This window comes from Equus quagga, chromosome 4 (genome assembly GCF_021613505.1).
Source record: "Equus quagga isolate Etosha38 chromosome 4, UCLA_HA_Equagga_1.0, whole genome shotgun sequence".
Lineage (NCBI taxonomy): Eukaryota > Metazoa > Chordata > Mammalia > Perissodactyla > Equidae > Equus > Equus quagga.
Genome location: NC_060270.1, coordinates 22,787,316 through 22,810,885, shown reverse-complemented (window position 1 = coordinate 22,810,885; position 23,570 = coordinate 22,787,316). Strand labels below are relative to the sequence as shown.

The 23,570-nt window shown below is 42.1% G+C and overlaps 1 protein-coding gene across 1 annotated transcript in view; it reads right to left on the bottom strand.

The window, feature by feature from the left end:
- The window catches only part of CASR (calcium sensing receptor), an 81,006-nt gene extending 61,176 nt beyond the window's left edge, over window positions 1-19,830 (bottom strand). Inside the window, exon 1 of the mRNA XM_046659301.1 lies at window positions 19,620-19,830. The gene's annotated coding sequence lies outside the window, so the exon portion shown is untranslated. The remainder of the gene's footprint in view (window positions 1-19,619) is intronic.
- Window positions 19,831-23,570: the final 3,740 nt, after the last annotated feature.

Below are 23,570 nucleotides of genomic sequence, written 5' to 3'. Positions count from 1 at the left end.
ACGCCACTTTGTGATATGAAGCTACTGCAGTGTATTTTTAGAGAAGTTCTGAAGAAAGCTTTTTTTAGAAGACAGCACAGATCAAAGACTTTAATGAGTAAAATGGATATTCTCCATTAAAGAATATTTAAAAGATCTTCAAATGGATACTGTAGTTAGAAAAAAAGATAGCAGATCATAAAGGAGAATTAACAAACCTAAAAGAACAAACGACAGAATCTGGCACAGAGATCAGCAGGACAGGGACAAAGGGATAAGGAAGTAGTATACAAAACAACAACAATGCAGGCATTTCCAAAAGTCACCTCGGAGTTTTCAAGAAGAGGGGATGACACAGGGTCAAGTGTTGAGAAGCTAAATGTGGGCAGACAATGCAGTGCCAAAAGTCCAGGACAACTGGCAATATCTAGTTAAGATGAACAACCACATGGAAGAAATGAGAAAGATACCTTCAAGTGGAGGGCTTGCACCTCTTAGAAACCCAGCTGAACTAGTCAGGAGCCAACTTGAGCAAGTTGTCCTAGATTGTCTTTGACCTCTTTTTGCTATGTTCATCAAAATGGCAGATAAAAAATGAGTGTTGATTTCAGTAACTCAGATAGGTGTTTTTGACACTGGCTTACCAACTGTACCCAGATACAGTCATGAGCCACATACTGATGTTTCAGTCAATGAAGGACCACACATACAATGGGGGGTCCCATAATATTAGTGACATACAGCCTGGATGTGTAGTAGGCTACACCATCTAGGTTTGTGTAACTACACTCTGTGATGTTCACACAATGATGAAATCGCCCTAATGATATGTATCCCTGTCAAGTGATGCATGACTGTAATTAAGAAAAAAGATAGAAGAGTCTACAATGTCTAAGGCGATATATGAGCTACATGGTCAGGTGACTACTAAGGCAGTGGGTTGTTAACAAAGACCAGAAGAACCAAGAACCCTATGGCACTCAGCCTTGGCCTAGACTTCACATGTGGTACAGTGTCTAAGTATGCATATTTCAGTCTTAGAGAAGGGGACCCAGACAAGCTGGCCTATGTCCAGAGAAGGTAAACAGGACAATGAAAGCTTGGAAATGACGCCATGAGGAGGAAACACTTGTGGGCACTAACTCTGAGAGTTTTCCTGGAGAAAAGAACACTTAGTTGGAACATGCCTGGGTTTTTCAGGATGCTGCTGAAAGAGGTCTTCGATTTTTTTCTAAGTGGGTACAGAGAATAGGACTGGATAGACAGGCAGAAATTTCAGGGAGACAGGTTTTGGTGTGATGTAAGGAAGAATTTTCTAACCATCAGAACTGTACAACAATACACTAGGTTTCCAACACAGCATGAGAAAAATTTTCGATTACATCAATTATGACTATGCCACAATGGAAAGACATGCCTCCCAAAGTGAGGGTCTAAAAGTATTCAGAAAGAGGCCGGATGGTCAAGGGTGAGGCAAGCAGAGAGGGCATCTGGCCCTGGCTGAGTGTGGACATGAGATCTGCATGTACCACTAGAAGACTCTGCAAGTCTAAGAACTATCTGGAATTTACGTTTTACCTTACTTTCTTGGAACCTAAATTGCTTTTACCTCTAGTCTCACAAGAGTCAGTGCATCACAGAACAATGAAGCAATTTGCTTAAAAATTGTCCGTAGCTAATTTGGGATCAAAACACTTCCCTTGGGATATAATTCTCAATGGTTTCTATACACTTATACATATGAAGCTACGTGAGTTTACCCAGAGGCAAACTACTATAGAAATCCAAGGCAAGCTTTTCATAGTGTACAGAGTCAATAAGGGGATAGTGATTTATGTGTTGTATATGTGAATAAATTGAATCAAGCAGTCCTAATGACAAATATGTAAAATAAAGTAAAGGAATGCAGTTACTCTGGTTGACCCTTTGCGAGTCACTCCTGCTGTAGGGGTCCAGCTGTGGCCCATTTGGGACCAGTGAGGATCACCTCTATGGTTCCTTCCAGCTCTGGATGTTGCACGCTATCAAAGCCAGAGGCAGCTTTAAGACATGATGTCCCAGACAGCCAGCTAGCCCTTAACAGGGTGGTGGTTGGCAGCAGGTGTGGAAGGGGATGGAGAACTCATGCCCTTCCTATTTTTATCAGTTGCTTATTCATACTGTTGATGACTTAAAAACTCACTGTCAAAAGCATCATATGATCCCCGTCCTACGTGCAGACGTGGTCTTTTGCTCTCTGACACCTCTGGCATTGCTTTCCACGCAGCAGGGCAATGGCCCCAACCTCTTTTTCCTTGTGTGACTCTCCCTGTCCCACTCCCGCTGCTTTGCAGGCCCAAGTCAAAGCATCTCTGACAGGGACTGCAGCTCCTGAAGCGATGAATGTGACTTTAAGCCTTGTTCAAATGCAGAATCTCCCCTTTTCTTTTCTACCTTAAGAATAAAGTGAGTTTATCTGCTTAATAGGAAACTTGAATTAAGTGTTACTTCCTGGGGCTTGGGTTTCTGGTTTATCCAACACTTACTGTCTCACTTGGCAGAGGCCTATCTCTATCTCAGGCCCATCTCAGAAGAAGGAACTGTCACTTAAATGGCTGTCCTGGCACTTCCCCTCCCCAAAGCTATGCAGGTCTCACTGTCATCCTTCCCCTCTATGTTCTTTGTGGGATGCGATCTGACTAATCGGCCCCGCCTGAGGTATTTACTTATTTGTGGTCTTCCTTCATACTTTCCCATGAGTTCCTTCCATTGTTATGTCCCAAAGCTCCCATTTTCTCTTATGTTTCCCTCTCCTGCCATTCTCCCATGTTGGGAGGTGGCCATCGGTCGTCCTCCAGGGGTGGTGCTCATGGTAGCTGCTGTCACACTTTGCAGTCTTCCTCCTTCCTTCTCAGGCACTTCAATAATTTTGTTTCCTTGTCCTGGGCTGTCCACTGTTGGGATGTTTTAAGGAGACAATATTGGGACAACGTTTTTCAGAGTGTGATACCAGGACCAGCAGCATCGGCATCACTTGGGAACTTCTTAGAAATGCAGATTCTCAGGCCCCACCCCAGACCTGCTGAGTCATAAACTCTGGGATGGGCCCAACAATGTGTGAGTCTGATACCCATCTGCTGCATTAGGAGATGGGTTTGGCTGGGGGCTCAGAACTACTCAAATCTTGCCCTCAAGGTTTCTGAGGAAAATCCATGTACAGAGAACATTAGCTGGGGCTTTGGCCCCAAATCCCAAGGTCAAACTCTAGTGACTGAGGCTGGACCACATGGAGGATCCTTCTTCTCTACTATGTTAGCCTAAGTAATCTAGATCTAAAGCACACAATCTTGCCTCTTTCTTCAAAGCTCAACTTGAGTTGAGCTCTTTCCAAACAAATACGAGAAAACTATGCTCCAAAATGCATGGCAACTCAGAGCTGGAGGTGCCAAACAGCACATGCAATGAGGAAATGTTAAAAGCCTTCCCTTCAAAATCAGGAACAAGACAAGGATACCCCATCATCACTTCTCTGTAATATTTTCCCAGAAGTTTTAGCCAGTTTAGTAACATAATGAAAAGATAGCAGAAGTGTAATGTTTAGAAAAGAAAAGTAAAATTATCATTAATTACAGATGACACGATAATCTTAGACTCTACATACAAATAATTAGAATTAATAAGACAATTTTGCAAAATTGCCAGATATATCATATATAAAAAAATTGCATTTCTATTAATCATTAAAAACAAATATACATTTTGTAAATAGATACTATTCATAATAGAAAAAAGTAAGTTTCTCAAGAATAGAATGAACTAAAGATGGGCAAAAACTTTATGGAGAAAATTTCAAACATTACTGAAAGACATTGAAGAAAATCTAAATAAATGGAGATCAGATCTCTCCTGTGTAAATGGATAAGAATACTTAATATTGTTATGATGTCAGTTCTCTCCAAATTGATCTATAAGTTCATTGCAATTCTAATAAAAATCTCAACAGGTATATGTGCCTGTGTGTGTGCACTTGACAGCAGGTGTGTGCATATGTTGTATGTGCACAACCTGACGAATTATGATAAAATTTACATGGACAAGCAAAGGGCTGAGAACAGTCAATATTCCTGAAGAAGAAGAACATGAAAGGGACGCTCACCCTACCAGCTGCCAAAACAATATTATGCTGGAATAACTGAGATAGTTGGTAATGGCAGGGAAGACAAATAGTACAGGACAGAGAGCCCAGAAACAGACTCATGTACATGGAACCCTGATAACTGACAGATGGCATTGAGCATTGGTGGGAGAGAGGACAGGCTATGCAATAACAGTATTGGGACGCCTGGTTAACCATGTGGGAAAAAATGACTTTGGACTTATACTCAGATCATACATAAAAATCAGTTGCAAATGGCTTGAAGATTTAAGTGTGATAGGCCAAATTCTAAAATTTAGAAGAAAATATAGAATGCTTTTATAACCTCAAGTATAGAAAGATTTCTTGAACAAGGGGGAAAAAGCACAAGCAATCAAAGAAAAGATGATAAATTCAACTACATTAAACTAAGAACTGCTGTTCATAAAAAGATCCTATAAAGTGAAAAGGCAAGCAGCAAATGGTAAGGAGACAGTTGTAGCAATGTATCTGGAACATGAACAGTATCCAGAATATATAGCATTCCTATTGAAAGAAAAATAGGAATCTCCCAATGGAAAAACAATGGGCAAAAGACATCAACAGGCATCTCACAGAGGAAAAACTATCTTAATAGACAAAGGAAGAAACACACACACATTGGTCATCAAATTAAAACCACAACAATTTGGCAACAACTCAACAGCTGGCAAGGATGTGGATAAATGAGAACTCTCATACACTAACGGCGGAAGTTTAATACAGTAAAACCACTTTGGAAATCCATTTTGCATTGTCTGTAAACATGAAGATGTGCACACCCTAAGCCCAACACTTTTACTGCCAAGGAGTCATGTACAAAAACGTTTATGGCAACATTTTTTATAACAGCAGGAAATTGCAAATACCAATTTCTGATTGACAGGAGAATAGATAAATTTTAATACACTCATACAATAAATTCTATACATCAGTAAAAATGAATGAACCACAGCTATAGTCATTAACATGGATTACTCTCACAAATATAATATTTTAAAAAATGCACACTGAAGAAGAATGCAAAGGGCATGACTTGATTTGCACAAAATTCAAAACAAGGCAAATTAAACAATGTATTGTTTAGGGATACAGATGTTTCTGATATAATGTAATATATGTATTAAAAAAAACACAATGCTCTCGTTCTGCAAAACCACTCACTAAAAGTAACAGAGATTATGGATTACTTTCCTATGGAAAAAACAGAAAAAAGTCCTACATAACTTTGTAAACAAAATATTAATAAAACCAACAACAATCCTAATAAAAACATTAGTATAATTACAAGCCATATTACATTCTTAATAAATAAATACTTCTGCAAATATGAGAATTGATCTTACAGAAAACAGGATAGCTTCTTAGGAGAATGTTTAAGGAAGGTTGAGGAAGCTGCCTTAGGACCAAATGCCCGAACAGGAAGAACTGTGTAACTAGCATCTCCCAGACAGGGGATGAGGGCAAAGTCAGCCAAGAGAAGAACTCGGAATAGATGAGCTTCCTGTGCTGAAATCCACAGCGTGCTGCATTCAGCTGTGTTAGTGTACTTTGCAGTCCGCTGCTGCTCCTTGGTGGCACAGAACATTTACGTGTGGGGAAAAACATTGTATAAACAATGTGACTTCTGAGTATATTGACACAATTCCCTTATTTACTGACTGCATATGAACTCATGCGCATCACAGTAACACAAGTTGTAGCATGATGAACGGAACATACATATTTCACAAAACTATAAGGTAAGGGAAAGTGAAATACGAATTCGGGAGTGCTTACCTCTCTGGAGGAAAGAGCAGGATGGACTTGATTAGAGGCACAGAGGGGTTCCCAAGAACTAATTTTCTTACGTTGGATTATGGGTACACAGGTGTCTATTTTATTATTATTCTTTAAACCATCATCATATTTCATGACTTCATAGTGGTTCATGGTATACACGAGTCAAAATTTACATAGCAAATCATCTACTGCTGGGCATTTAAGATATTTCTGATTTTCTTTTACTATTAAAAACAACATTTCAATTAACCTATTTTTAAATACTTCTTTAGCACTTGTCCGATTATCTCCTTGGAAGATTCATTCCAGAAGTGGAAACGCTGTGTCACAAACTCTTTTTTTCTATTTGGTCGGTTAGAGATAATTTGCTCTTTTCAAAGATGACTTGCTTTTTCTAAACCAATATTTTGTTTTTTTTATAGAGGGAATGCTAATTGACGTTCTGTTCTAGTGTTTTATTTTCTGAGGTTAAATCGTTCCTTCGACAATTGATCACGCCCTAAAGAAAAAGGCATGGGTCAGAAAGCTCTGCACCCCTCTCAGGAGTCCCACTGGTGGAACTTGGTTTTAAAATATCCGAAAAAACACTTCAGAGAAGGCCCAGACAAAGGCTGAAATGATTAGACCAAGGATTACAGCAGAATGGAGACTATAAACAGATGAGAGACAGAGGGGTGGACTCTCTAGAAAGAGAAATGGGGAATACAAAGGGGTCGATGAAGGAAGCCAGCAGAGAGGAGATCAAAGCGATGAGAGCAGAAAGAAAAGCTGACGCAAGAATGAAGGCGCTTTTTAATGACACCTTGAGGCCTGAAAGAAGGGGAGGCAAGGTGACGAGCACAGGAGATCGATATGAATCAAAGGCAAGAGGCAGCTGGGAGGTGACCTGGTCAGGAGAGCCAAGCACACTGGGTCAATGAGAAAAAACCCATGAAACCTGCATCCAGAAAAAAAGTTATTACAGAAATTGAGAAGATAGAACTCAGTGTCTGTAGAAATGCTTGTTTGTGGGGGAAATTATAAATATAAAATGGAAGTGCTGGTAAATATGCACAACAGTCAAAGATCTTGTAGTTTTTTTAAAAAGTGTGAAATTTCCTTCACAGCATGAACGAGAGTAAGGAGAGATGGCTACTACCCCAGAGGAAAAACTACGGCCGCTGGGGTTCACAGAACCAGGGAGCAGCGGGAGGTGGAGAGGCGGCTTAGGTAACTTAGACCAGAAAAAGGATTTAGATCGAAACAAGCTAAGAATTTCCCACCTGAACCACACAAGGACACAAGGTGCCAGATAAGAGATCCGGTTCACGCAAACATTTTCAGCACATACGATCAGCTCCCCAGCTCAGCCTGGCAGTTGTGGGGCAAAAAGAAGAACTGGAGAAGTTGTCAGCATAGAAACACCGATGGAGGAAATGGCCCAGATGCAGTCCTAAAGACTCTACATCTTCAAACAACGCACACACATTTTCCAATCAAAAAAAAAAAAGAAAAGAAAAACAGGAAAGTTAAGAAAACCTCAATATCAATTTAAAAAGTAATTATTACATAGTAAAAGCTAAAAGAAAAAAAAATCAGTCAATTCTATCTCCTTAATCTCACAACTCTTCGCATTTTTTGTATATACTGCAAATCTGTGTCTCCAGCGTTCTATCATCTCTCTGTGAATCCATCTTGTAGTATTTGTTTTTACACAAAGGGATTTAATTTGAAATCCTCTGTTACTTTTTACATTATGAACATATGTCTATGCCACTGATATTCTTTTCCCATATAATATATAATGACTATTTGGTATTTCATCGTCTCTATGCATCATATTTTATTTAGCCAATTCCCTTCTGTTAAACGTGGAACTTGTCTCAAATTTTTCATATTATGAATATTGCCACCCTGAACTTCCTTGGGGTTAAATCTTTGTACATATTAATGCTTATTTCCTTAGCATAAACTCAGGCATGGGCATTGTTGGATTAAAGGATAAGAACCTTTCAAAAGCTTTTAATATGTATTGCCAATTGCCCTCCTGAAAGGGTGTATCCATTTACACTGTCATAGCAGTGTGTGAGACAGCTTTTGGCCAAATCATTATAGTTTTTGAAGAATAGAAGAAAGCTCCCAGAAATTAAATTTTGACTATGTGCTTTGGAATTATGTGACTTGGGTTTGAATCTAGGCTGTTCCACTTACTGGCCATAAGACCTCAGGCAAGTCACTTAACCTCACTAAACCTCCGTGTTTCCCCATTGTATTGAGATATACATAACTAAAGTTTTTGATAGGATTAAACAAAACAAGGCATAAAAATGCTTAGCACAACACCTGATACACTGTAAACACTAAAGAAACACTAAATGGAATTCCTCAGCATGTTTTTTCCCGCTAGGGTTTCACTATGAAAGCTACCAAGAATAGCGCAGGGAATGAGATACCAAAGAGAAGGAATTCAGATCACAGGAGACACTGAAGGAAAGCATCAGGACCACCACAAATCTGGTTCATAAATGTGGGTCAGAAAAAAGCCTTCTGAACAAGAAAACTAATTGAATTTAAATTATGTACTAGTGATGGTGTCAGCTTAGCAGTGTGGCTACGTGGCTGTAACACAATACAACCAGCACTTGCGTGCTAAATGGACAGGGAGGAAATGAAAGCATCCTGGGGACTCTCACCCTTCTGCTGTGAGGCCCAGCTGCTCTGCAGACCCCTTACAAGGAGATAATGACAAGTTTTGGGACAATTAGAAAAGCAAGATCACAAGCCCTGAGGTGTGTAAGCTGTTACAGTGGGTTGATAACACCACCAAAGCAATAACAGGAATACTGACCTCAAGAAGGAGGAAGGGAGAAATGGAGAGAGAGGGGGAGGGGGAGGAAAGGAGGAGGAGGGGGGAGGGGAGGTGAGGAGGGGGAGAAAATAACCAAAATGTACAGACCCAATGAATGTGGCCCACCATACCGGCCCCAGTAGATCTCGTTACAGGGGAGGCAGCTCCACAGATGTGCACGCTGGGAACCGGCAGGTGGGAACTCTTCACTTGAACTTGAATGAAGACAAAGATGCAGAGTGAAACTGGGAGGTAAATAATGGAATGGAATTTGAGTAAACATGGAAGGAGGGGAGAGGTGTCTGGAAACCCTCAAGAAGAGCCAAGGGTTATAGGCATTGCTGGCACTTTCCTGCCAAGTTCGGGGCCTCCTGGGAAAGTTCCTTCTCATGATACTGGCGAACAACAGGGCAAACCACCCACAGGTGCAATGCAGGGAAGGGATTAAGAGGGGTCAACCTGGCTATTATTTGTCTTTTGTTGGTGAGGCTTGATGTCACCAAGGTAGGAAGGAACAAGTGATAGGGACAGGGGGACAGGAAGGGAGAAAAGTAGGAAGGGGAGGGAAGGGAGGCAATCAGTCCCCACCATGGCTGTTCCATGGTGGGAGATGCCAGAGGTGGGCCCTGTCTTCAAGGAGTTCAAAGCCCAGTTAGGAAGACAAATCTCTTAGTGTGAAAAAACAAACACATATGATGAATGGCCAGGTAAGAACAAAAGATGCAGCGGTTTGCGGGCTGTGGGCAGGCACAGCTGGGAAAGCTTCCTGGCGCAGAAGGCTTGGGTGGGATCTGGACAGGTGATGAGGAGAGAGGGGGTTCCAGATTGGGGAGTGGCAGGAGCTAGGCAGCCGAGGCAGGACTGAGAAGGCATGTAGACTGGAGACCTGGTGACGTGTACTTCCATGTGAAAGGGCAAGACGGTAAAAGGGACAGAGCTTGAGCTTTGGGAACAAGAGGACTTGTTCTTCCCACTTTCTGGGAGTCCTAGGACCTCAGTTTTATCACCTATAAAATGAGGATAATAATACCTTCCTTTCAGGGTTGTTGAAAGGATGAAAAAATAACATGAATAAAGCACTAACACACTACTGGCACACGATAAATGCTTAGAAAGTGATAGATAATCTTGTTATATGACTACTCCAAGAAATAAAAGCACAGATAGAAAAGAGAAGATAGGAGAATAATAATATAAAAAAACAAGCTGCAGATTTCTAGAAGTGAAAATGTTCAAATAAAAAGGGTATAACGTAAAGGGTGATAAAGATTAAAGAAGGGGTGGATTAGAGCAGGGGTACCTAACGTGTGGTCCCTCCCTGGATCAACATCACCAGCATCACCTGGGAGCTGGTAAGGTGTCTGGCTCTACCCTAGACTGACTTAAGCAGAATTTCTTCTGGTGGAGCTCAGTAATGCACATGTTAATGATACTCCCCATCTTAAAGTTTGAAAGCCCTTTTGTTAGTGCCATTGACTCGATTCAGCAGGGAGAAACCCTGTCTAGTCTTTTTGTGCCATCCTCTTACCTTCCAGTGCTATATCAGACAAAGGTACACTGATAGTCATAGGGTTTTCAAGGCCAATTTTTTCAGAAGTGGGTGGCCAGGTCTTTCTTCCTAGTCTGTCTTAGTCTGGAAGCTCTGCTGTAACCTGTCCACCATGGGTGACCCTGCTGGTGTCTAAAGTGCTGGTGGCATAGCTTTCAGCATCACAGCAACATGCAGTAGCCCACAGTATGACAACTGACAGGTGGGTGGTGTAGCTCCCTAACCAGGAAAGAAACCTGGGCCGTGGTGGTGAGAACGCCAGATCTTAACCACTAGACCATCAGGGTGGGCTTTGAAAGCCCCAGGCAGGAGGATTTGGAAAAGTTTCTGGGCCAAGAGATTAGCTCAAAGTAGATACACCAGATTCCAGTTATCATTGACCTCAATGAATCCTTTCACATGTGCATGAGGGTTACTAATTTATAAAGAGAACCTCAGAGATTCTACAAGGAAAGTAAAACTATGGAAAAGGGTTAAGATTGACTATAATCACAGAATATAGTCACAGGATAAAAGCAGGATAAAATTATGTCAGTATATGTCAGTTCAATAATCTTTTGCTGCTAATAGTTACAAAAATTCTTTAGGTTTTTAGAGCTTTGAAGATTTTGGAATTGTAGACCAATACTGATTCATTTAACCCACATAACAAACCTATGTGGTAGGTACCCTTGTCATCCCCCGTCTATAGATGAAGAAAGTGAGACACGGAGAGGTTTCCAAGGTGACAGGGCTAATATGCAGCAAAATATTTTTGGCAAAATCCTAGGTTTACCAGGATTTGAACCCAAGTGGTGAGATTCCAGAAGCTACACTTCTAGCTGCTAGTCTACGCTACTTCACCTCGACAGTAATTTATTTAAACATTCCCTTATTATTGGACACATAGGTTGTTTCTAGTGTCTCACTTTCATAAATAAACACTGTGAAGAACATCTTTGGGCATAAGCCTTTTTACTTTTTAAATTGTTTTAGCTTTGTGTTACACTTCTTCAGCTCTTTAGCTACTGTGACCATACAGTAACACTAAGCATCTTTCTTCACAGTTTCTTAGTTAACTTACTTACTTTTGAGGGGTCATAGTCTTAAACCGCATTTCCCATGATTTCTTTAGGATAAAATCCCAGAAATTGAATTCTTCAGTCAGACTATAAACAATTTCTTTTTTTTTTTTTTGGTGAGGAAGATTGTCCCTGAGCTAACATCTGTGCCAATCTTCCTCCACTCTGCATATGGGATGCCATCACAGCATGGCTCGACAAGTGGTGTGTGGGTCCAAGCCTGGGATCCAAACCCATGAGCCCTGGGCAGCCAAAGCAGAGTGCACAAACTTAACCACTATGCCACTGAGCCGGCCCCTACAAACAATTTTAAGATAATTATTTTGCAGGTAATTTGTTACAAGAGTAACCATTTTATTCCACTCCATCAGCATTATCTTTAAAGTCTTAATATTCTTTTCTCTTTTTTTTTTTTTTGGAAGATTAGCCCTTAGCCAACATCCGCCACCAATCCTCCTCTTTTTGCTGAGGAAGATTGGCCCTGAGCTAACATCTGTGCCCATCTTCCTCTATTTTATATGTGGGATGCCTTCCACAGCATGGCTTGATGAGCAGTGTATAGGTCCATGCCTCAGATCTAAACTGGCACCCCTAAGCTGCCAAAGCACAGCCTGCAAACTTAACCACTATGTCACTGGGCTAGCCCCTAAAGTCTTAATATTCTTGATAAGCAAACTAGCATATCATTTTTAAAAGTCTTGTTTCTTTTATTCAAGTAAAATTAAAATTTGTATGTGTGTGAGGAAGATTGGCCCTGAGCTAACATCTGTGCCGATCTTCCTCTGTTTTATGTGGGATGCTGCCACAGTGTGGCTTGATGATTGGGGCTAGTCCATGCCCAGGATCCGAGCCTGTGAACCCTAGGCAGCCAAAGTGGAGTGTGTGAACCTAACCACTACGACACCAGGCCGGCCCCAGTACCAGCTTACTTTTGACATGCAAACTCATTTACGTTTCTATTTTTCCTCTCCAAAGCCCCAGTACATAGCCGTATATCCTAGTTGCAAGTCATTCTAGTTCTTCTATGTGGGATGCCGCCACAGTAACTACTACGCCACGACGCCGGCCCCTAAAATATTTTTATATGTTCACCAAACTATGTGCTTTTCCTCATTTGAAAACTATTACATCTTTTGTCCACTTTTTTGAAACCGAGGTCTTAATGTTCTTCCTATTAAATTCTAGGAGCTCTTTAGATACTGAAACTTTTAACCTTTTGGGATATTTGCTGCAATTATTTTTAGTTTATTTTCTTTTTAATTTAGTTATGACTTTTTACACATAAGTATTTCAAATGTTTATGTAAGAAAATCTGTCAATATTTTCCTTCATCATTCTCTGCTACTTTCACACTTAGAATGAACTTCCTCATTCCCATAAAATATCCTTTGCTTTCCTCCCCACCCACCAAAATAGAAACTTTCCAAACTTCAAGTTTTAACTTGAAGTTACAATTTGACTAAGTGTATTTACAGTAAGAAGTTCATTTCTTCAGAAAGCTACATAAGCTACGTGTGTTCATTTTTGCTGGTGGATATCCTTTTTGCTCCATGAAACCTGCGTAAGATCGAGAGGCGGCCAGAAAGTAGGAAGATCAGAGGGCTAGGAAAAAATGGAGTCCGGAGCATTAATCAGGTCTGTCATTTATAGTTGTGATTTTTTTATTTCTTTTGAGGAAGATTAGCCCTGAGCTAACTACTGCCAATCCTCCTCTTTTTGCTGAGGAAGACTGGCCCTGAGCTAACATCTGTGCCCATCTTCCTCTACTTTATACGTGGGACACCTACCACAGCATGGCTTTTACCAAGCAAAGCCATGTCCACACCCTGGATCTGAACCAGGGAACCCTGGGCCACCAGGAAGCGGAACATGCGAACTTAACCACTGTACCATCAGGCTGGCCCACTATAGTTGTGCTTTCTTTGGCAAGTCACTCCACCTTTCAGAGTCCTGGCTCCTCATTTGTAAAATGGAGGTAATTGTACCTATCCCGCCCATCTCCCTTATTTATCTCCCGAGTGTTCTGAGGATCAAGTGAGTCAATGAGAGGAAAGTGCCTTGTCAATCACTCACTGTTATACCAGCCTACATATTCAGATTTGTTCATTCATTCAGCTCCTCCAATGTCAGGCACCCTGCTGGATTCTGGGGCTTCAACGTTGAATAAGACATACTGTCTGTACTTGACTAATGTGTATTAGCTCATTTAAGTCTTTTAATGACCAATGAGGGAGGTCATATTAATAACCTCAGTTTATAGATAAGGAAACTGGGCACAGAGAGGTTAAACAGCTGGCCCAAGGAGGTCATACAACTAATAAACTGTAGAGCTGGGATGCAATCTAACTCCAGAGCCCAGACCTCTAACCGCTATCCTGTGCTGCCTCTCAAAAGATGAGGGTGCAAATTGGCCGATAATTGTAAAGGGTGAAACTTTAGTTGGGATATTTTCATTTTTAAGAGTGCAAAAACAGGAGAACACTCGGCTCCCTCACTACCTATTTCTCCTGATCCCTCAATCGACACATAGCACAAAAGGGCTCCCACGGGCAGGGGCTTGGGGCGCAGGTATGAGCAGACAGGGATCCTGACCTGAAGCAGCTCATGAGCTGATGGACTGGGGGTCTGAAGCTGTGGTAGAGAACCTCAGCCTGAGGGTTCCCCTCTCACCGGCTCTCTCAAACCAGCTGTCACTCCTCTTCCTCTCCCTCCCCACCTTCTTCTGCAAGGGCCACCACCCTGGAGATCTGGGGTACCATGCTGGCATCTCTGAGTTCGCAGTGCCAGCTCAACACGTGACACGCAGTTGGAGCTCAACTGATGCTTCTTGAACTAAAGGCTTATGTCAAATCACAGAATATTTAGAAAAACTATATGGAGGCTATGATAATTCTTTCAACCATCAAATTCTATTAAGAGGAGAAAAATAAAACTCTTTTTCCTAAGGACAAACTGCTCAGAATTTTTGGAGAGAATCATTACACTCTCTTTGAGCCTGCTTCTTTCTTTCTACATGAAAAACAAGAAATAAACAAGAAACACGCTTATTAGGAACTCCACCAACAGAAAACATGGGAGAAAGAAGTCAAATGATTCCATTTTTCTATTTGTTAGTAATTTTGCTTGTGTGTATGTGAAAGACTTGTTGAAAGAAGAATAGCTAAAATTAGTTTCCTCTCTGAGGTATCATATTACCTTTGCCCCCATCATCACTGACACTCATTGCCTGAGCGTGGAGGAAAACAGGTTTCCGCCCCGGTTCCCAGGGAAAAAAATCAATTATAGGTGAGAAACACATAAAAGCCAATTAATTCAGGTTATTTAACCTAAGACATCTTCATTCTTTCTGCTTTTTCAGTGTAAGGAAAGACCTCAGAGGCAGCTGAGCCAAAGGATACAGTCCAGATAAGCACCTACCACACGCCAGGCATTGTGTTGAGCACTTTCTATGTATAGCTCATTTAAACTTCACAACCACCCTTCGAAGGAGACATTACCTCAGTTTTACAGACATCAAAGGAATATCCACCAATAAAAACTGAGGCTCTGAGAGGTTAGATATCTTGTCCAAGGTCAGAGAGATGCAAAGTCCACTTTCAAGCAAACTCTAGACCATCCGTGGCAGAGGCAGACTTTATTTTTCCTCATTTCACATTTTGCCACCTCACTCACTAGCCCTGCCTAATTATAAAGTCTGTTCATTTCTGTGGCTTCAAGTAACGATACAGTTGTTCAAGCAACTGAATCCAACTGTACTACACTCCATCAGCATTTCTCAGGACCCACATTTCCCCAAACGCTATCACACCCGTCTGGGTTATTTTCTGTCTTATGGATGGATGAGGTGGTTACCAAGACTACAGTGAATTATAAAATAGGGACCACCCAAATTCTCTAATTCTCACTGGCTTTAATAAAGGCACCTCAGCCAGTTGCAGGAGGACACTTGAGAGAAAAGGGGGAAAAATTCAGTCAGGCTAGCGTCAGGCAAGAGTTGAACCAAAACTACCTTGCATGAGTGAGGGTTATATGTGCCACTTTGTGACAATGGCAAATGGATGAAGTCTAATGTTCATTCACCTTGAACTAAAAGCCTCCCAGAAATAAGGGGGGAGGGAGGGAGAGAGAGAATTATATCTGTCATGGATCAACTAGACCCTCCTGATCCTATTTTATGCTATGACATAGAAGTTATGAAGGGGACTTCTGAATTAGAAAGGCAGCTTTTTCGGTACCAATCATTAAGTCCTTCTCAGATAGTTGATCCCCAGTCCTGGTTGATACCCAGCTTCCTTTTGTTTATCATAAGATCACTTGGATGAGAGAAGCAAAGGATGACAGACCGGAATCCCGGGCACATCTCTCACATCCTCATCCTTGCTGCCCGTGTCTAATGAGTAACTGAGTTCTGTGGAGTCTACCCAGGAGACATCTCAAGCGTTTGGCTCCTTTTATCCATGGCCACTGCCATGGTCACCATGGTTCAGGGCATCATCACCATCATCTGAATGGTTACAATCTCTTTAAGAGGTTGCTCTGCTCCAAACTCACTCCTGTTTAACCCAGCATCCACATGCAGCCAGGATGAGTGAGCTCCCAAGAAAAATGTTCACTAAGTCACTCCTCCACTTAAAATCCTCCAGTGGCTCTCTTTGCCCAGGATAAATAACGACAATAATAGCCAACAACAGCTGGGTGCAAAGTCAGTGTCAGGTACTGCATGACTTATCTCAATTCTTGCCCCGACCCTATGAGGGAGGTATAGCCTCCATTCCCACTACTTATTGAGGCTAAGCTACTTGACCATGGCCCCACAGGTAGAAAGTGGCAGAGCCATGACTCAACCCTGGGTTTGTATGACCTCAGAGTGCATGCTTTAACCACCAGGCTATCCATGTGATGGCATGCAGGTTCTCTGTGACCTGGACTGCCCACCACTCCAGCCTCATGTGTTAATGAGCCCCTCTTTGCTCCTTATGCTTCAGCCCTTTGAGCCACTTGCAGGTCCTGGATCTTGACATGCTGTTTCATGCCTCTGTTTTTGTTTACTTTTGCACATAAATCCCTCTTCTATAATGCCCTCTCCCCTTTGTCTATCTTATGGAATGTCTCATCTTTCAAGATTCAACTCAAGTGTTAACTCTTCCATGAATCTTTTCTTGACCTCTCCTCTCCTTGGTAGAATTGACCACTCCCCTCCCTGTGCATCACTGAACCCTAATTATGCTTTCATTATAGCAACCACAATACTTTCCTACCTTAAATGGATGAGTATGTCTCCCCACCTTAGACCTCTATGAAGTCCTTAAATGCTGGGACTGTGTCTTACTAATCCATTTTCTCCATGATATCTTGCACAGTGCTGGGCATACAGAAGGTTTACTGTAAATACTGTTGAATGAATGAAAATATTTGTTTGCACATGAAATATGTTGCTTGGTTACAGCACCCCATGCCACTACATTGTGAGATTTATATTACTTTTGCTTACAGCATCAATGCAATTAGTAATTTTTTTTTCTTTACCTAAGGACTATATACAGAACTTTGAAGAGGTTCATGCAGCTTTAGGTAACTAAAAATTTTGACATCCTCCCAATTAGAGCAGTGGATAAGGGAGGAGAGAAGATATTGTAGTCCACCTGCCACACCTATTTTCACCTGGGAAAGTATTCAGTGACAACAATGAGGTGTCACCATACAAGCCAAATTTGGTATGGGACTTATATACATATCTACCTTAGCAATGGGAATATGGATAATTTGCATTTGAATCATAATGCACATATTTTATTGTGTGCAATAAAATATAGTTATAAGAATAAAATTAATCATTTATTTTGAAAGCAAGAATAATAGCAATGAAAAACCGTGATCAACTCAAGACAGCACAAATGATGCTGTGATAAACAAAGCATTCTTTCCCAAAATTCCAGAAATGCAAACTCTATATGTGTACACATGCACTATGGCAAACACTACATGGTGGCCAGACTTCTTGCAGCCAAATGCAACTCCTAACCAATGCATTCTGGTCCTACCTCAAAACCATATATATCCCCACCATTCCCACCTGCCCTTGAATCTCAGCTCAAGGAAAATCTCCTTAGGGAAGCCTTTCCTGATCTCCCAGTAGTCTTTACATCCTCAAAGAACTGTTTCTCTCCTTTAGAGAACTTATCTTAGTTTGTAATTACACATTCAATACTTAGTTATTGTACTAACAGTTGATTCCCCAAAGCATCTATAAGCTCAAGGAGATCAGGGATCCTCCCAGGTTTTATTCACGATTTTTCCCCAGTGACTGGCACACAGCCAGGCACTCTGTAAACATCTTGAATGAATGAATGATGAATGATTCCTTCACCTCTTACTCATTCATTGCCCTGTTCTCTTAAGAATTATAGCCCCATTCCTTACCAGTCTGAAGCTGGTACTCAGTTCATACCTCTTCATTATTCTCCCGCTCTACCATGAGGATCAGTCCATACTTTCTAATCCTCTCCTCTCCCAACTCCTCATTCAAAAAGGCTTCTTAGAAGTGGCAGCTTCTACCCAACCTGAACTTTCTGACGTGTGGGACCCAGGTCAAGGTCATGCAACATGAAAAAATGAACAAAGTGAAGGCGGACTAGTGACTGGAGTAGCTATTAGGTTATTTTAAACAGTCCACACAACTCCTAAAATCCTTCTAATTCAGTAAAAATAATTTGAACTACTTCTATTTTACCATATGGACAAAAATGGGTTGATTTGCTGGTTTTGGCCTAAAACAGAAAAAGTCCTGGAAAAGAGTTGATTGTGCTGCTTGTTGGCAAGAAGTGCCACATACGTAGTCTCTTAGCATAATTATTTAGGAAGTTGTTCCTAAATGACAGGGCCCTGCCATAGAGCATTCTCCTCCACTCTGGGATGCTGGCCTGCCTCTCCTTTCCTACTTCCCTGATCCCAACTCATTCTTGTACATCTTCCTCTCCCCACTTGTCTACCGCAAAGCTAGGTCCCTAAGCCCCTTCACAAGTATGAAACGTCCACCCCCTGAGGTTCCTACGGAGGAAAAAATCCCATGCCTGCCACTCTGCTCATCCTGGGTGGAGCGAGGAGAAGCAATGGTGTGACATGCAAAGTTCTGCTTTCAGGAATAGGAACCAGCGGGGTGTTAATTTCTGGAAATCTAGAGCATTTTAGGAAATATCCTTCATTAATTCCCTTCAGTACCAGCTTCTACTTAAACTGCGCTTGGAAAATCCAGTTTAAGGAAAAGAACAGACAGTATAGAACCGGCGGAGGACTCTTCCCCAGTGCTCCTTCGAATCACGGGGAGAGTTCAGGAAGGTAAATGAAATGTCCTCTCTCGGTAGTGGGTTCCCTACCCCAAGGGCCTCCCCAGTGAAAGACTCTGAAGACAGCAGAGGTGGCGCCAGCGGGGAACACTGGGAATTAAGTGATGCGGGCGGTGGTGGTGACGTCACTTTCTGCTGGTACTTTCATTACGCAGGACGTGGGATAAAGAATCAAAAGGAGGGAGAAGAACAAGTAGAGTAGGAGAAGATATGGGTAAAAAAAACAAGGCAGGCATAAATAGACACAAATGCTAGTCTAGGATTATCTCTAGAAGATATTTTGTATTTATTTTTTTAAAACCTTGTGCATATATTATCTATTGAAACCATTATTTTAAAATAATAATAAAAAAATAATGAAAGACTCCATCAATCTGGTACTTTTTTTTCTCCCCAGGAAATACAGCGGTTGGTGATCAGGCCCGGGGACTGACACCCTAATTTTGCGCCACTGAGGCAAGGTCCCGAAGACAGCTGGAGGCTTAGGCCAAGGAGCCTGCGAGAGGACTCATGGCCCAGGAGCATAAGTGCTGACGCTGTGGTCCTCCCTTCCATATGCGAACACGCTAGAAAACTGCCTATTCCCTTGTTAACACACGGAGGGGAGTTCTTTTTGACCGTGTCACAGGCAGAAACAAGGCGGAGGCACAACACTACCCGCAGCCCGGGTCTTGGCGCGCACTCCCATTCATCCGTGAGGGCGACCCTGCGGCCCTTCCGGGGGTAACTAACAGTCTGGTCTTGCGCCCGGGATGCCCTTGGTTTTGTAACCTGGACCCCGACGCCCCGCACCCAGTTTCCAGGTCTATGTGCTCCAACGTGAGCCCTTCGTTTGCTCCCCAAGCCCGCGGCCCCCAGACCCTGCCGCTGCCCCTCCCACTTTGGGGCGCTTTCCGCCCGCCCTCCTCGCAGCCCTCGGTCCTACCTGGCACCCCGGCCCGGGCTCCCTCACCAGGGACAGCGCCAGCCCGTCGGCTGTGGGTCTCCCCGAGGATGGGCTCGGGGCTGAGCTCAGGACACCGTGCGCGCGCCCCGCTGTCGATGCCAAGGTCACCGTCTCCGACAGGCGTCCGCCCTTGGGGCCGGCCACGGCAGCCCCCGCAGACCCTCTGGGCGCCGCCGCGGCCCGGGCCTCGGAGCTCCGCCCCTCGCCGCTCCCCGCCCGCCTGCCTCCTCCGGGTCCCTCGCCGCGGAGCCTCGCTGCCCTCCGAGCCCACTCGCGGGCTGCTCTCTAACCTGCTTCCCGGCAGCTCCGGTTCCCTCACCGTCTTCCCAGCCCAGACCGAGCTGAGCTGACTCCTCCGGAGCCCGGCCCCGAGGGCTCATCTTCCCTCCCCCGAGGGCCACGCGTCGGGTCTGGTCCCCAGAGACGGCGGGCTCCGCGCTTGGGTCCTCTTCTGTCCTCTCTGTTGCTGCGCCAGGAATTCCCGGACCCCAGATCCTGCTCCCGCGGTCAGAGAGACCCCCTTCCCTCCTCCCCGGACATGGAAAGAGACTTACTTAAGACGTCGGGGGCTTATGGCCCCGCCAACGTTCTCTGTGCCAAGCGGGGGAAACTTTTTTCTGATAAAAGGCTCAAGAGTCACAGTAAAATAAATAAAAATCCCGTGCCAAAACTCTTACTCATTCTGCAAGATGCAGGTCAATCCCTGCCCACGCTGCAAGACCTTCTCTGCACGCAAACAGCTCGCTCCTTCCACTTTCCTGCGCGAAGGGGCACGCGGTCCTCCGTGGCCAGAGGCAGGCGCCTTGAAGACCAGGACTCGGGCTGCCTTGCTCATTCATCCCTGTCCCCAGCCCCTGGCGTGGTGCCTGCCACCTGTGAGGCGTTCGAATATTTTATGAATAAGTGGAAAATTAATTTCTTTTGTGGAAAACTTTTTTTTTTTTCTATCCTCAAATAATGCATACTCCTTTGGGTGGGCAATTTGCTAGTCTCTATAAAGAGCCACAAAAAAATATGATCCCCTTTGATGTAGTAATTCCATTCTTGGGAAAATTTCCAGCACAAAATAATACTGTGCAGATGTTTGTAGCAGGATCATTTATTACAGAAAATAATAATTTGAAAAACCACAAAAGCAAACAAACAAGAACAAAACTGGAGGCATCATGCTCCCTTATTTCAAACTGTGTTACACAGCTGTAATAATCAAAACAGAATGGTATTGGCATAAAAATAGACACACAGATCAATAGAATAGAATAGAGAGCCCAGCAATAAACCCAGGAATATGTGGTCAATTGATTTACAGCAAAGTAGACAGAACTATACAATGCGGAAAGGACAGTCTCTTCAATAAATGGTGTTGGGAAAACTGGACAGCCACATGCAAAAGAATGAAACTGGACTATATCTTACAGCAGAGACAAAAATTAACTCAAAATGGATTAAAGATTTGAATGTAAGACTTGAAACCATAAAAGTCTGAGAAGAAAACATAGGCGGTAAGCTCCTTGACATAGGTCTTGATGATTTTTTGGCTCTGACTCCAAAAGCAAAGGTGACAAGTAAAAATAAACAGGTGAGACCACATCGAACTGAAAAGCACAGCAAAGGAAACCATCAACAAAATGAAAAGGCAACCTACTGAATGGGGGAAAATATTTGCAAATTATATATCTGATGAGGGGTTAATATCCAAAATAGATGAAGAACTCATTACAACTCAATAGCAAAAAATCCCCCGAAATTTTATTAAAAATGTGTGGAGGTTCTGAATAGACATTTCTCCAAAGAAGACATGCAGATGGCCAATAGGTACATGAAAAGATGCTCAACATCACTAATCAGTAGGGAAATGCAAATCAAAACCACAACAAGACATCACCTCAGACCGGTTAGAATGGCTATTATCGAAAAGAAATAACAAATGTTGGTAAGGATGTGGAGAAAAGGGAAGCCTTGTGTAAGGTGAGAATGCAAATTGGTGCAGCCACTATGGAAAACAGTATGGAGTTTCCTCAAAATAAAAATAGAGCTACCATATGATCCAGCAATTCCTCTTCTGAGTATTTATCTGAAGAAAATGAAAATACTAATTACAAAAGATATATGTCCCCCTATGTTCATCACAGCATTATTTACAATAGCCAAGATATGGACACAACCTAAGTGCCCTTTGATGGATGAATGGATAAAGATGTGGTGTATATATACACAATGGAATACAACTCAGATATAAAAAAGAATGAAATCTTGCCATTTGAGACAACATGGATGGACCTTGAGTATATTATGCTAAGTGGAATAAGTCAGACAGAGAAAGACAAAAAACAATATGATTTGACTTACATGCAGAACCTAAAAAACAAAACAAATGAACAAACAAAACAAAACTCATAGATACAGAGAACAGATTGGTGGTTGCCAGAGGGGAGGAGAGGATGGGAGGTGGGCGAAATGGGTGAAGGGCGTCAAGAGGTACAAACTTCCAGTTATAAAATAAATAAGTCACAGGGATGTAATGTACAGCGTGGTGACGATAGTCAATAATATTGTAGTGCATATTTGAAAGTTGCCAAAAAAGTAAATCCTAGAAGTTCTCATCACAAGAAAAACATTTTTGTAACTTTGTATAGTGACAAGTAGTAACTAGATTCTCATGGTGATCATCTTGCAGTGTATACAATATCAAATCATTATGTTGTACATCTGAAACGAATATACTATTATGTCAATTATACCTCAATAAAAATGAATAAACAAACACAAATAAAAACTCTAAAAAACAAACAGCAAACAAACAAATCCAAACTGTCAGCGATAGGAAATTGGTTAAATTATGGTAGAGTAACTTAATGGGATATTACACAACCATTAAAATGATAAACCTCAAGGTAGGAGTGCCTAAAAATGTTTTTAGAACAAGGAGGGAGTATCCATTTATTTATAAAGAAAAAAAGGAAAATACGAAGCAACATGATAAAGTGTTTACAAAATAACATTAAGCCAAAAGAGTAAAAAATTGCATGCTTCCATGCTTAACAACTTCGAATAAAAATGCACATTTTTTTCTCTGTAAAATGGGGAAAACATCTACCTTAAGGAGTTCTTGGAGTATTAAATGAGATATTGGGGAAAAGTTCCTGATACATTGTGGATACTCTGCAAAAAGTTTCCATTTTCTTGCTTCAGAGGAACACAGACTTAGGTGGAGAGTCTCAGCTACGTGCTGTCATAGCCCAGCTCTGCCCATGTGACTTCCTGCCTCTCACATGCAGGGAAGGAGGAGTTGAGCGCATGTTCGTGCACCAGCTTGGTGTGAAGAGGGGAGCTGGGGGAACTGGGTTGTGGTAATGGTTGTATAACAATATGAATGTACTTAACACTGCTAAACCGTACACTTAAAATAGTTAAGATGGTAAACTTTGTCATGTGTATTTTACCACAATTACAAGGCATTTTTTTTTTTAAATTAGAAAAAAGCAAATGAAAAAATGAGCAGGACAGAAGAAGAAGAAATGCCAAGTCCTTCCTCAGGCCCAAATGCTCAGCAATACAAGTTCACAATGGGGGATTTGGTTCAGGAGCAATACACATCAAAATATCTTAGAGATTTTAGCTGGCTGTAGTCAGTGTCCAAAGGCTGAGTAAATTCAGCCCAAAAGCTGAATGATGCTGCAGTCTTAGCTGAATTAACACTCTTCAGTGATCAGCTCACAACCTGGGCATAATGTTCAAATGTCTTTAAGAAAGCATTACTCTGAAGAGCTATTATTACTCCTATTTTATAAGCAGAGTTCCATTTTTTTTTTAAAGATTGGCACCTGAGCTAAGATCTGTTGCCAATCTTCTTTTTTCGTTTTTCTTCTTCTCCCCAAAGCCCCCCAGGACATAGTTGTATATTCTAGTAGTGAGTGCCTCTGGTTGTGC